Genomic DNA, 15815 nt, shown 5'->3' with positions numbered 1-15815 from the left:
ATCCAGTTCCTACAACAACCATCCAGTTCCTACAATAACCATCCAGTTCCTACAATAACCATCCAGTTCCTACAATAACCATCCAGTTCCTACAATAACCATCCAGTTCCTACAATAACCATCCAGTTCCTACAACAACCATCCAGTTCCTACAATAACCATCCAGTTCCTACAACCATCCAGTTCCTACAACAACCATCCAGTTCCTACAACAACCATCCAGTTCCTACAACAACCATCCAGTTCCTACAATAACCATCCAGTTCCTACAACAACCATCCAGTTCCTACAATAACCATCCAGTTCCTACAATAACCATCCAGTTCCTACAATAACCATCCAGTTCCTACAATAACCATCCAGTTCCTACAATAACCATCCAGTTCCTACAATAACCATCCAGTTCCTACAACAACCATCCAGTTCCTACAATAACCATCCAGTTCCTACAACCATCCAGTTCCTACAACAACCATCCAGTTCCTACAATAACCATCCAGTTCCTACAATAACCATCCAGTTCCTACAATAACCATCCAGTTCCTACAATAACCATCCAGTTCCTACAATAACCATCCAGTTCCTACAATAACCATCCAGTTCCTACAATAACCATCCAGTTCCTACAATAACCATCCAGTTCCTACAATAACCATCCAGTTCCTACAATAACCATCCAGTTCCTACAATAACCATCCAGTTCCTACAATAACCATCCAGTTCCTACAATAACCATACCTTCTACCACAACAGAAACTCAAAAAAATGAAGAAAAAAAAAAGAGCCAAAATTCCATTATTTTCACCCTGAAATATTAAGAATAAACTCAAGTTTTTTTCTCCCATAAAAAAAGTATCGATTTCTTCCAATATTTCAACTGAGTCTTCAACTCACAGACAAAATCAAACTGTAATTGTTTCCCGATTATTATGTGGAAAATACACGTTCTTATCAATCATTTTGCCTCATCTTGGCTACGTTTCGCCCTGTGCAGAGCTCTGACGAACCTCTATTTGGGGCGAAAAGCTGTTTCAATAAAAGCTTGATCCGGAAGCTCTCTCTCTCTCTCTCTCTCTCTCTCTCTCTCTCTCTCTCTCTCTCTCTCTCTCTCTCTCTCTCTCTCTCTCTACTTCCCAGCTTTACTCCAGCTAAGTGTACAGGAGACAGCTTTTGTAAGCGCCTGACAGCTTTTGTAAGCGCCTGACAGCTTTTGTAAGCGCCTGACAGCTTTTCTAAGCGCCTGACACCTTTTCTAAGCGCCTGACAGCTTTTGTAAGCACCTGACAGCTTTTGTAAGCACCTGACAGCTTTTGTAAGCACCTGACAGCTTTTGTAAGCACCTGACAGCTTTTCTAAGCACTTGACAGCCTGTGTAAGCACTCGACAGCTATTGTAAGCCCTCGGCAGCCTACATAAGCACCTGATATCTTCTGTATAAGCACTTGACAGCTTTTGTAAGCCCTTGACAGCTTTTGTAAGCCCTTGACAGCCTGTGTAAGTAATTATCGATAACGTAACTTACAATAAAGAAGTTAATTACTCCGTCTACACGCATAAAAAAAATAATTATTTCGTGATTGTCTTCGTGTTCGTATCTGCTTAACGAATTTTTGTCAACAAAAGCCAGTTTCGTTCCGTATATGTCCTCGTTGAGACTCTCGTTAAAAAAAAAAAAAAAGTCGAATTTCGAAATAGCCTTAAACGAATAGACCTATTCCCTCTGGCCTATTTTTCTAGGCTATTTTCTAGCCTACTAAAAGGCCTGCTTTCTAATCTGTTAAGTGGCTGTTTTCTAATCTGTTAAGTGGCTGTTTTCTAGACAGTTAAAGGAGTAGGCTATAAAATAGGCCTATTAAAGGCCTATTTTATACCATTTGCACCATAATAAAGACCCACTTTAGGTCATTTTCTAGCTTATTAAAGATCTTTTTTCTAGCATATTAAAGGCCTATTTTCTATCATAGGCCTATTTTCAAGCCTATTATAGGCTTATTATTAGCCTAGCAAATGCCTATTTTCTAGCCTACTCAAGGCCTTTTTTTACAAGCTAATAAAGTGCTATTTTCTAGCTTACCACAGATGCCTCTTCTAAATTGTCTACGAAGATCCAGTACTGGCCTATCGTCGTGCCGAAAATAGGCCTATTGACTAGCCTAGAGACCTGATTATCTCTTGAGGGTAATATAGGCTCCTAATTGAAGGTTTTATGGACGCTGTTTGGACGTGGGAAGGTCGAGTGGGAAGGTCGAGTGGGAAGGTCGAGTGGGAAGGTCGAGTGGGAAGGTCGAGTGGGAAGGTCGAGTGGGAAGGTCGAGTGGGAAGGTCGAGTGGGAAGGTCGAGTGGGAAGGTCGAGTGGGAAGGTAGAAGTAATTCGCTATCATTACTGACCTTAACTGGGAATTAATTAGATTTTTTGAGTCACTCCAATAGGATCTTTCTAAGTCTGATCACGAGGGGAAGCACTAAACCCTCAGGGGTCGTACAACACCTGGGGGATGGGAGATAGCTAGGTCTGATCCGCAGAAAGATAGCTCTGATTCTGTGGATCAAGAGTCTTTTAGTAAACGAGGCGTCCCACTGAAAGGATCAAGGGAATGTACCTTATATATATATATATATATATATATATATATATATATATATATATATATATATATATATATATATATATATATATATATATATATATGTGTGTGTGTGTGTGTGTGTGTGTGTGTGTGTGTGTGTGTGTGTGTGTGTGTGTGTGTGTGTATAAAATACGTGTATGTGAGGGAGAAAGAGAGAAAGAGAGAGAGCTTTGGCTCTAAAGAATTCCCTGACAAATTAATATAACCAAATCTGTGTATGTGGCAGCCCGCCCATTAGGCCTATTCATTAAGCAAAATGTTTGATAAAATAAGTGTGAATGATGTACGGCCTAAAGTTGCTCGCTTAGAAAGAAAGAAGATAAAATCTGTTAAAGAAGACTTGTTGTTATATATATATATATATATATATATATATATATATATATATATATATATATATATATATATATATATCTAGGGTAGACTATGGCATTATTCTTAACTTCAGATTCCTACACTGGTGTTAAGTATTCAGGCACAGCTACACAAATAGTTACGATAAGGCACCTAAATTACTGGGAACGGTTGAAGTTCCTCGAATTGTATTCCCTGGAACGGAGGCGAGAGAGATACATAATGATATTCACTTGGAAAATCCTAGAAGGACTAGTACCAAATTTGCACACGAAAATCATTCCCTATGAAAGCAAAACTCCACGAGAGATGCAACATATCCCCAATGAAAAGCAGTGGCGCCACGAGTACACTGAGAGACGACACAATAAGTGTCCAGGGACCAAGACTGTTCAGCTGTCTCCCAGCATACATAAGGGGGATTACCAATAGACCCCTGGCTGTCTTCAAGAAGGCACTGGACATGCAACTAAAGTCAGTACCTGACCAACCGGGCTGTGGTTCGTACGTCAGTTTGCGAGGGGCCAGGTATACTCCAGGTATACTCCAGGTATACTCCAGGTATACCCCAGGTATACTCCAGGTATACTCCAGGTGTACCCCAGGTATACTCCAGGTATACTCCAGGTATACTCCAGGTATACCCAGGTATACTCCAGGTATACCCAGGTATACTCCAGGTATACTCCAGGTATACTCCAGGTATACTCCAGGTATACCCAGGTATACTCCAGGTATACCCAGGTATACTCCAGGTATAATCCAGGTATACCCAGGTATACTCCAGGTATACTCCAGGTATACTCCAGGTATACCCAAGGTATACTCCAGGTATACTCCAGGTATACTCCAGGTATACTCCAGGTATACCCCAGGTATACTCCAGGTATACCCCAGGTATACTCCAGGTATACTCCAGGTATACTCCAGATATACCTCAGGTATACTCCAGGTATACTCCAGGTATACTCCAGGTATACCCCAGGTATACCCCAGGTATATTCCAGGTATACTCCAGGTATACCCCAGGTATACTCCAGGTATACCCAGGTATACCCCAGGTATACTCCAGGTATACTCCAGGTATACTCCAGATATACCTCAGGTATACTCCAGGTATACTCCAGGTATACCCCAGGTATACTCCAGGTATACTCCAGATATACTCCAGGTATACTCCAGGTATACTCCAGGTATACCCCAGGTATACCCCAGGTATATTCCAGGTATACTCCAGGTATACCCCAGGTATACCCCAGGTATACTCCAGGTATACTCCAGGTATACCCCAGGTATACCCTAGGTATACTCCAGGTATACTCCAGGTATACTCCAGGTATACCCCAGGTATACTCCAGGTATACCCCAGGTATACTCCAGGTGTACCCCAGGTATACTCCAGGTATACTCCAGGTATACTCAGGTATACTCCAGGTATACCCAGGCATACTCCAGGTATACTCCAGGTATACTCCAGGTATACTCCAGGTATACTCCAGGTATACCCAGGTATACTCCAGGTATACTCCAGGTATACCCAAGGTATACTCCAGGTATACTCCAGGTATACCCTAGGTATACTCCAGGTATACCCCAGGTATACTCCAGGTATACCAAAGGTATACCCCAGGTATACTCTAGGTATACCCCATGTATACTCCAGGTATACCCCAGGTATACTCCAGGTATACCCCAGGTATACCCCAGGTATACTCCAGGTATACCCCAGGTATACTCCAGGTATACCCCAGGTATACCCCAGGTATACTCCAGGTATACCCCAGGTATACTCCAGGTATACTCCAGGTATACCCCAGGTATACTCCAGGTATACTCCAGGTATACCCCAGGTATACCCCAGGTATACCCCAGGTATACTCCAGGTATACCCCAGGTATACCCCAGGTATACCCCAGGTATACCCCAGGTATACTCCAGGTATACCCCAGGTATACTCCAGGTATACTCCAGGTATACCCCAGGTATACCCCAGGTATACCCCAGGTATACTCCAGGTATACCCCAGGTATACTCCAGGTATACCCCAGGTATACTCCAGGTATACCCCAGGTATACTCCAGGTATACTCCAGGTATACCCCAGGTATACTCCAGGTATACCCCAGGTATACTCCAGGTATACTCCAGGTATACTCCAGGTATACTCCAGGTATACCCCAGGTATACTCCAGGTATACTCCAGGTATACCCCAGGTATACTCCAGGTATACTCCAGGTATACTCCAGGTATACCCCAGGTATACTCCAGGTATACCCCAGGTATACTCCAGGTATACCCCAGGTATACTCCAGGTATACCCCAGGTATACCCCAGGTGTACTTCAGGTATACTCCAGGTATACCCCAGGTATACTCCAGGTATACCCCAGGTATACTCCAGGTATACTCCAGGTATACCCCAGGTATACTCCAGGTATACCCCAGGTATACCCCAGGTATACTCCAGGTATACCCCAGGTATACTCCAGGTATACTCCAGGTATACCCCAGGTATACTCCAGGTATACCCCAGGTATACTCCAGGTATACCCCAGGTATACTCCAGGTATACCCCAGGTATACCCCAGGTATACCCCAGGTATACCCCAGGTATACTCCAGGTATACCCCAGGTATACCCCAGGTATACTCCAGGTATACCCCAGGTATACTCCAGGTATACCCCAGGTATACCCCAGGTATACTCCAGGTATACTCCAGGTATACCCCAGGTATACCCCAGGTATACTCCAGGTATACTCCAGGTATACCCCAGGTATACTCCAGGTATACTCCAGGTATACCCCAGGTATACTCCAGGTATACTCCAGGTATACCCCAGGTATACTCCAGGTATACCCCAGGTATACCCCAGGTATACTCCAGGTATACTCCAGGTATACCCCAGGTATACTCCAGGTATACCCCAGGTATACCCCAGGTATACCCCAGGTATACCCCAGGTATACCCCAGGTATACCCCAGGTATACCCCAGGTATACCCCAGGTATACCCCAGGTATACCCCATAGCAACATATGTGTAGACTGACTAATTTCCGCAGACATTTTCATAACATTTAATATAAATGTTAGAAGACTTTATTTTAAATGTAAAAATATGGAAATGTTCTTTTTTCTTTCTTTCTTACAGAAATATTTCAATTTTCAGTGTCAATAAGATGGAGACTGAGAATATCAAGAATACCAACAAGATGGAGACTGAGAATATCAAGAATACCAACAAGATGGAGACTGAGAATATCAAGAATACCAACAAGATGGAGACTGAGAATATCAAGAATACCAACAAGATGGAGACTGAGAATATCAAGAATATCAACAAGATGGAGACTGAGAATATCAAGAATACCAACAAGATGGAGACTGAGAATATCAAGAATACCAACAAGATGGAGACTGAGAATATCAAGAATATCAACAAGATGGAGACTGAGAATATCAAGAATACCAACAAGATGGAGACTGAGAATATCAAGAATACCAACAAGATGGAGACTGAGAATATCAAGAATATCAACAAGATGGAGACTGAGAATATCAAGAATACCAACAAGATGGAGACTGAGAATATCAAGAATATCAACAAGATGGAGACTGAGAATATCAAGAATAATTGCAACCATAATTTTAATAGGGGTGGAGGGGTAAGCCCGGGGAAGGCCTCGATCAGATGACCAAAAGCTCCAGTTGCTGGTCATCACGTGACTAAGACCCGCGTCAGGAAACACTCTTTCCTGATAAATCTTACCTAACCTATGAAAACCGAGGGACTGATTACCTCGTTTCGCCATCTACTGGATGGCGAAACGTCTACAAGTAATTTTATTTAAGCACAGGTACACATAAGTACAATGATCATAGTGTAAATTACTTTACATAACCCAAAATATATAAAATAATATAATATATTTACTCCTAGTACATGTAAGATAAGATTTCGTTCGGATTTTTAACCCCGGAGGGTTAGCCAGGATAACCCAAGAAAGTCAGTGCGTCATCGAGGACTGTCTAACTTATTTCCATTGGGGTCCTTAATCTTGTCCCCCAGGATGCGACCCACACCAGTCGACTAACACCCAGGTACCTATTTGCTGCTAGGTGAACAGGACAATAGGTGTAAGGAAACGTGTCGAAATGTTTCCACCCGCCGGGAATCGAACCCGGGCCCTCCGTGTGTGAAGCGGGAGCTTTAGCCACCAGGCCACCGGGACACGGTATACAGTCCAAGGTAACAGTTAGGCAACTTTATCCCGAAACGTTTCGCCTACACAACAACACCCAGGTACCTATTTTACTGCTGGGTGAACGTAGACAACTGGTGTAGGAAACACTCCCAATGTTTCTACCCTCGCTGGGAATCGAACCCAGCAAGCGACTATCAAGACAGTCCCCCGATGACGTACTGGCTTGACTGGGTTATCCTGGCTGGCTAACACTGGCTTGACTGGATTATCCTGGCTGGCTAACACTGGCTTGACTGGGTTATCCTGGCTGGCTAACACTGGTTTGACTGGGTTATCCTGGCTGGCTAACACTGGCTTGACTGGGTTATCCTGGCTGGCTAACACTGGCTTGACTGGGTTATCCTGGCTGGCTAACACTGGCTTGACTGGGTTATCCTGGCTGGCCAACACTGGCTTGACTGGGTTATCCTGGCTGGCTAACACTGGCTTGACTGGGTTATACTGGCTGGCTAACCCTCCGGGTTAAAAATCCGAACAAAATTTCATCTTTTAACTAGAATTAAAACTCTCCTGGAGTACAGAAACCTGGATTTTACCCGATTATAGCTGGATTATACGAGATTTTAGCTGGATTATACCCGATTATAGCTGGATTATACCAGATTTTAGCTGGATTATCCCCGATTATAGCTGGATTATACCAGATTTTAGCTGGATTATACCAGATTTTAGCTGGATTATACCAGATTTTAGCTGGATTATACCTGGTTTTAGCTGGATTATACCCGATTATAGCTGGATTATACCAGATTATAGCTGGATTATACCAGATTTTAGCTGGATTATACCAAATTTTAGCTGGATTATACCAGATTTTAGCTGGATTATACCTGGTTTTAGCTGGATTATACCCGATTATAGCTGGATTATACCAGATTTTAGCTGGATTATACCCGATTAGAGCTGGATTATACCAGATTTTAGCTGGATTATACCCGATTATAGCTGGATTATACCCGATTATAGCTGGATTATACCAGATTTTAGCTGGATTATACCCGATTATAGCTGGATTATACCAGATTTTAGCTGGATTATACCCGATTATAGCTGGATTATACCAGATTTTAGCTGGATTATACCTGGTTTACATTTTTTTCGATAAAATTATGTTGAAATTATCATGATAAAAACATCGATGATGCAACATTTAGATTCCGTATCTTTATTATCGAAACGTTTCGCCCGAGCAGCAGGCTTCTTCAGTTGAACAAAGGAGAATATAACAATGGAAACGGTACAAGGGGAGAGGTAATTTTGAGGTGATCAGTCCCTAAGCCCTGATACAGTTTATTCAGATTATTAACCCGGTGGGTTAGTAACCCAAGAAAGACAATCTGTGGCTTATATCCACTGAAGTCCTTTTTAATATTCCCCCAGGATGCGACCCACAACAGTCGGTTAACACTGACGGGGGTAAAAAAAAAATAAGGAAACATGAATTGAGTTTACACTCATCCATGGTTCAAACCTTGTTCCTTCAGCTGTGACCCGAAATCGCTACCACGTGAGTTACCATGAGGCAATGTATAGTGCCATCCCTGGCTATATAAACAATACTTGTCACAGACGAGTCTGGTGGAAAATATTTCCAAACTATAATGTATATATATGCTTAGTTTAGGTATAAATATATACATTACAGACGTAAGTTATTCATATATGTTTTTTGTAATGTTATAAACGTGTATACCATTTGAGAGAGCCAGACGGTATATATTCTAATGAGTATAGCTATGTTGATGTATGCGCAGTGAGAGGTACAGCGTATATACACATAGAGGGATATATGTCTCAGTATATATACACTTAGAGTTTATTTTAATCGCAATAGGCTCCTATTTAAAACTACTCTTGATGACATGCAGGTGACTTGCAGCCTTGATAGTCCCTGTTAGTCTTAAGTTTACCCGAAATGCTCTGCATATCAAGGGGCATTTGACATATTTCACTAAATTGTTACACTTCTTCGTACAAACATGTATCGTGCAAAAATAAAATTGTTATTGTTATCGGCTCTAAGACTAATTAACCAAAGGAGTTGTACACGGAGTCATCTTGCGAGATTTTTAAATTTGGTTCACTAAAACCATGGAGGAGGGGCAGCTAATAGAGACTATTCTTGTTTACTAGTTCAGAAGGAATCAAAAGCCACGTCAGTGTCAACACTAAAGTTTAGAATACCAAGGGTGGTATTAAAGGTCAGAATACAAAGATTTGTAGTGGTATTAATGGTCAGAATACAAAGATTTGTAGTTGTATTAAAGGTCAGAATACGATTTGTAGTTGTATTAAAGGTCAGAATACGATTTGTAGTTGTATTAAAGGTCAGAATACGATTTGTAGTTGTATTAAAGGTCAGAATACGATTTGTAGTGGTATTAAAGGTCAGAATACGAAGATTTGTAGTGGTATTAAAGGTCAGAATGCGAAGAGTTGTGGTAGTATTAAGGGATATAATACGAAGGGCCGTGTTGGTATTAAAGGACGTCATGATATTGTGTTAGATGATAAATCTTACCGAAATAATTCCAAAGACATGGAGCTTAGTTTAAGTTGTATATATGGACGTGATCTATCAATATGTGGTGGTAGGTGCGCTCAACCAAGCCTGAGACTGGCACCTAAATCTCTTGTACAACCAGTGTGATGCAGTCTAGTACAAGAGAGGTGTAATAAGAATGATTTACGTACGAGACTTTAGACAGCTTCGGTGTAGACAGATTCAGTGTAACAATATCTACAAGTACGTTTACAAGGTACGTGTACTTGTAGATATTATTACACTCTCGTGGTCATTGATGTCAGAACAGGCTGACATCAGTGACCACCAGAGTGCGTAGCTGTGTGGTAACTACTAATAAGACTAAAGAGTATAAGATAAGATTTTGTTCGGATTTTTAATCCCGGAGGGTTAGCCACCCAGGATAACCCATGAAAGGCAGTGCGTCATCGAGGACTGTCTGTTTAATTTCCATTGTGGTCCTTAATCTTGTCCCTCATGATGCGACCCACACCAGTCGACTAACACCCAGGTACCTAATTGATTGCTAGGTGAACGGGGACAACAGGTGTAAGAAAACGCCCAGTGTTTCCACACTTGCCGGGGATCAAACCACGGACACTGTGTGTGAGGCGAGAGTGTTACCTGGGCAGCATCCCACCCCGGTGGGTGATTACAGGAACTAACGTGGTTAAAGATAGCGTTCGACTCCTGCCCTGTCCTGACTGAGTATTTATGTTGGGCTATTCTGGTTTCCAGAAATTTACCTGTTTGACCAATATATGAAAGATGACACTGAAAATATGGGACCTTGTAAACCCCACTAATTTTGTTAGAGGGTGTGTCAAACAGGTGAAACAGGTAAATTTCTGGAAACCAGAATAGCCCAACATAAATACCCAATCAGGAAAAGGCAGAAGTCGAACGTTATCTTTAACCATGTTAGTTCTTGTAATCACCCACCGGAGTGGGATGCTACCCAGATTATTGTACCAAACAGTTCTGTCATGGAAAGAAACATAATCGAATCTTCTCTCTTGAAACATAAAGGGAATACAGTATATAACTCAAATTATGGGTTATACACGCTCGACAGCTATTTAGTAGAGTCTATTGTACCCAATCATAACCAACACTGCTATACAAAATCACAGGAGTGCTCAATATGCCAGGTGGTCTCATGATGGACTAGTGACGCTCGACCTGCGTCTACGCACCAAAACTTCAGGATACGTCAGTTGCGATGTGTTATATATAATATGTTTAGCTGTTACTGTACCATACAATGACAGGTACACAAGATTACGGGATAACATAGGTAGTGGAGTTAAAGGGTATTAGAAATAGAAATTTGGATCATAGAAATATTATCGGAATGGTAAAGAAGATTCCCAAGGCATGTTAACCGACACTGAGAAGGATAGTAGACAATATTTAGGGAGAGAAACTTCTGGGTACCCCTGGGAACACTCATGTACCCCAGAGGAGGACATTTAAATGGACAAAGAGCACATTCTATTCCTGTCTTTTATTAATAAAAAAGGTTACACAGAATAACAGCAATCCATATATATAGTATCCAATGAGAAAGCATTTTCTCAAGACACATGACCCGTTCTAAGTGGCTAGAAAAAGCTTGGGGCTGGTTATTATATCTTCTAATTCCACAATACTTGACATTTCAAAAACCCTCCTACCCTATATAAGGAGCAGGGGGGTGGTGGTGGTGCTGGATTGGCACCGACCGTTGGCCCCACATTCTAAGAGTTAGTTTAATATGTTTATTATGCACCCCATGCCCATCCTGTGGGCGGTAGTCAAAAGATTACAGAGGTACATAATGGGTCCAGGGACTGACCCCAAAGTTATAATATCTTTATTTACTACAAGTATATGTACAAGGTATACAGTCCTAGCTGACAACAATGACATACTACTATATAGAAAGCCCCTTGTTATGCTCCGCCTGTCGGGCAAATTAGGTCAGTGTCCCAGGATGCGACCCACACCAGTCGACTAACACCCAGGTACCCATTTTACTGATGGGGAACATAGACAACAGGTGGAAAGAAACACGTCCAATGTTTCTACTCTGGCTGGGAAGCTGAACAAGTTACAAAGGTAATGAACTCCAGGTAGATCTGGTCACAATCATGGCAAGTTACAAAGGTAATGAATCATCCTCACTCCTATACATGGTTACAGTTTCTGAAAGCTGCGGCCGGTGACACCCGCACTGTGCTACTCTCTCCCTGCTTCAGTTGCTGCCTTGCAACATTGCATAGCTCCTGATGATGCACTGAGAAGTGTGAAAATACTTGAGCTTAAGATCTCCACACCCTGTGGAGATGTCGTGCCGAATAGGTAAAACTTGCAATGAGATTAAGACACATGTGCAACGTCTGGGTATCTTTATTGTAGACGTTTCGCCATCCAGTGGCTTTATCAATACAAATTCTAGGACATAACTTGAAGACAGTAGAACTATGTACAGAAGATGAGGTAATCAGTCCCTCAACCTAGGAGTAGGTGCGAACAGCACCATAGTCGTGGAGATTCTGCAATGTTGGCTTAAATAGCAACATTCCTCTTGCCAAATAAGGCAAGCAAAAATTTGTGTATGCAATAATTTCACAAAAATGATTCTGAACCTAATGAAAAAAAATATATTTCATTTTGTTTATTATTAAATAACTGTAAACTTATCTAAAATATATTTAGTTGGATTAGACTAAATTGAATAGCGCTTGTTATAATAAGGTTAGGTAAACTTTCTAAGGTGCTTTTGGTAAAAAAATATTAATTTCTACATTAACATAAATGAAAAAATATATCTTTAAACGTATAAAAGAAAATTTGAGAAAGGACTTGATTTTAAATGAGTTCTTGCTAATTGACCAGTTTTACCTATTCGGCACCACACACACACACACACACACACACACACACACACACACACACACACACACACACACACGAGGCATGAGGCAGGACTGCAAAGAGACCTGGACGGGCTGGACATGTGGTCCAGTAACTGGCTTCTCGAATTCAATCCAGCCAAATGCAAAGTCATGAAGATTGGGGAGGGGCAAAGAAGACCGCAGACAGAGTATAGGCTAGGTGGACAAAGACTACAGACCTCACTCAGGGAGAAAGACCTTGGGGTGACCATAACACCGAGCACATCACCGGAGGCACACATCAACCAAATAACTGCTGCAGCATACGGGCGCCTGGCAAACCTGAGAATAGCGTTCCGATACCTTAATAAGGAATCGTTCAAGACACTGTACACTGTGTATGTTAGGCCCATACTGGAGTATGCAGCGCCAGTCTGGAACCCACACCTGGTCAAGCACGTCAAGAAGTTAGAGAAAGTACAAAGGTTTGCAACAAGGCTAGTCCCAGAGCTCAGGGGAATGTCGTACGAGGAAAGGTTAAGGGAAATCGGACTGACGACACTGGAGGACAGAAGGGTCAGGGGAGACATGATAACGACATACAAGATACTGCGGGGAATAGACAAGGTGGACAGAGATAGGATGTTCCAGAGAGGGGACACAGGGACAAGGGGTCACAACTGGAAGCTGAAGACTCAGACGAGTCACAGGGACGTTAGGAAGTATTTCTTCAGTCATAGAGTTGTCAGCAAGTGGAATAGCCTAGCAAGTGAAGTAGTGGAGGCAGGAACCATACATAGTTTTAAGAAGAGGTATGACAAAGCTCAGGAAGCAGAGAGAGAGAGGACCCAGTAGCGATCAGTGAAGAGGCGGGGCCAGGAGCTGAGTCTTGACCCCTGCAACCACAAATAGGTGAGTACACACACACACACACACACACACACACACACACACACACACATATATATATATATATATATATATATATATATATATATATATATATATATATATATATATATATATATATATATATATAGGATGGGGTCCACCTCTGGTGTAAATTGTGGGACCCATAGCCTCGGAGAAGTGGATAAAAAGGCTTCAAGGAAGAATATTTGGATTTCTTCCTGAAGCCATTTGAATATTCCACTTCCCCTACCACCCCATCTTTTAAACTATTTTTTTTTACCGATAGGAATATTTTATTACATAATATGGCACAGAAGATTTAAGAGATACATTGTTGATATAAAGGTGGCATATACGGTACATGTTGTTACGTGTGTATCACCGATTATAAGGCGAAAATCTCATCCAGCTCCTCAGAGCTGGGGCGTGTGCCCAAAATGCAGCATGCATTACCCCTTTGAACAGCCGCACTGAGCCGCTGGAACAGAAAACTAGCTGCCCTGGGATCCCTAGTTACCCTGATGAGTCTTTTTCCCAGCTCCTTAAGGAAATTAGATGCACTCTTTCCCCATGAGCCAAGGGTCTCTGAGCCTATGGGAACAAACATATAATGATGGGCAAGTTCTCCATATTTTCTAGACTTTTGGGACTCCCTAAAGCTGGCAGCTGCCCCTCCTTCCTCCCTGGTGTATTGGAGATAGGTATCAGCCAAGGTAGATGCACATGTATAGTCCCACACCACCTGCTTCCCATCTGTCCAGGCTTGAAGGGTGATACCATCTGGACGCTTCTGGCTGCCATCAGATCTGCATAGTTGGGGTGGCTCCCTTACTGCTGGGCATCCAGCTGTTGTGAGGCTCCTCTTGATAATGTTATTAACCTCCTTATGTCTTGCAATCTTTCCCTCGGATTTACGGCACACAAGACCATGGTACCCGAATCGGTCTGCTGCTTCACTGCCACAAATACACCTGTGTTCGGCGAGAATAGGGGCGGCAAGTCGAAGGGCAACACCGATGCGGATGGTCTGTGGGTCGAGGCGTGTGCCAAGGCTGGAGTTGGGAACAGCCAACAGAAAGTCCCCAGCATGAGGGGCTCTCACTGCCAGCAGGCGGGCTCTATCCTTCCCTGACACACTCTGAAGCATCGTTGAGGCTATATTTTCCACTATTGGACCATCCCAGTGCGATTGTTTGTAGTTGTTGGGGGGAGCAGGTCTGGTTTCTGAACCCTTTAGATTATCCCAGATCATTGCTCCGTCAATGAATTTTTGGTCCTGGGCTCCAATCTTGTCCCTAAGATGTTCAGGGAGAATCGCTGCTACAAGCTCTCTGGATGCAATACACGAGGACAGAAAAGCAGGTAACGCAATCTGTGATGACTTGCGCACACCAAGTCTGACTGGAAGTGTAGCTTGGTTCCACTGCCCGTCTTCTAGAGTAAGGTTAAGTACTTTCGTAAAAATCTGCCTCAGAATACTGTCATATTCGTGCAGTATAGGGTTATCATATGAAGGTGCACATCTTAGGAAATATGTCAACCTGGGCAGACTCAAGCACTTTGTGAGAAGGTACAAGGCATCGTGGGTGTCAAGATTGCCTATTCGTTGTTCCATTCTCCTTAACTCTTCCAATTTCTTCCTGAGAATTGTGTCAATGGCATTGCTTCCCAGAGGTGCTCCTAGCAAGACACTATTTGTGGGGGCAATGACTGCTGCTCCTGGTAGTTTTGATCTCACTGCATTTATCACTTGTTGACTGACTGAGATGATTTCACATTTGGATGGATTCAGGATGAGACCCATTTCCTGTCCCCGTGTCATTACCTGTGTAAGGTCATGTAGGAGGGACTCTACACAAATAACCCGCACATAAAAGAGAGAAGCTTACGACGACGTTTCGGTCCGACTTGGACCATTGACACAGTCACGGTATTGTGCCTTTTTGTTATTTAGGAGGGACTCCTTTGTACCTGCTAGTGTGCCATCATCTAGGAACCAGATGTTTATATATATATATATATATATATATATATATATATATATATATATATATATATATATATATATATATATATATATATATATATATATATATATATATATATATATATATATATAAAACCTTTGCGACCAATACGTGTATAAGGCCTTGTGGCGCAACGGATAACGCGTCTGACTACGGATCAGAAGATTCCAGGTTCGAATCCTGGCAAGGTCGAGGCTCTAGTTTTATTTGCTTTTCTTGAGTTCTAT

The 15815-nt window shown here is 42.3% G+C and overlaps 1 non-coding gene across 1 annotated transcript; it reads left to right on the top strand.

Moving 5' to 3' along the window:
* Positions 1–15707: 15707 nt before the first annotated feature.
* On the top strand, positions 15708–15780 carry TRNAR-ACG (transfer RNA arginine (anticodon ACG)). Its single transcript has one exon. It is a non-coding gene; the product is annotated as a tRNA-Arg (tRNA).
* Positions 15781–15815: the final 35 nt, after the last annotated feature.

Source organism: Cherax quadricarinatus, chromosome 45 (genome assembly GCF_038502225.1).
Source record: "Cherax quadricarinatus isolate ZL_2023a chromosome 45, ASM3850222v1, whole genome shotgun sequence".
Classification (NCBI taxonomy): domain Eukaryota; kingdom Metazoa; phylum Arthropoda; class Malacostraca; order Decapoda; family Parastacidae; genus Cherax; species Cherax quadricarinatus.
This window is presented reverse-complemented; position numbering and strand designations above follow the sequence as displayed.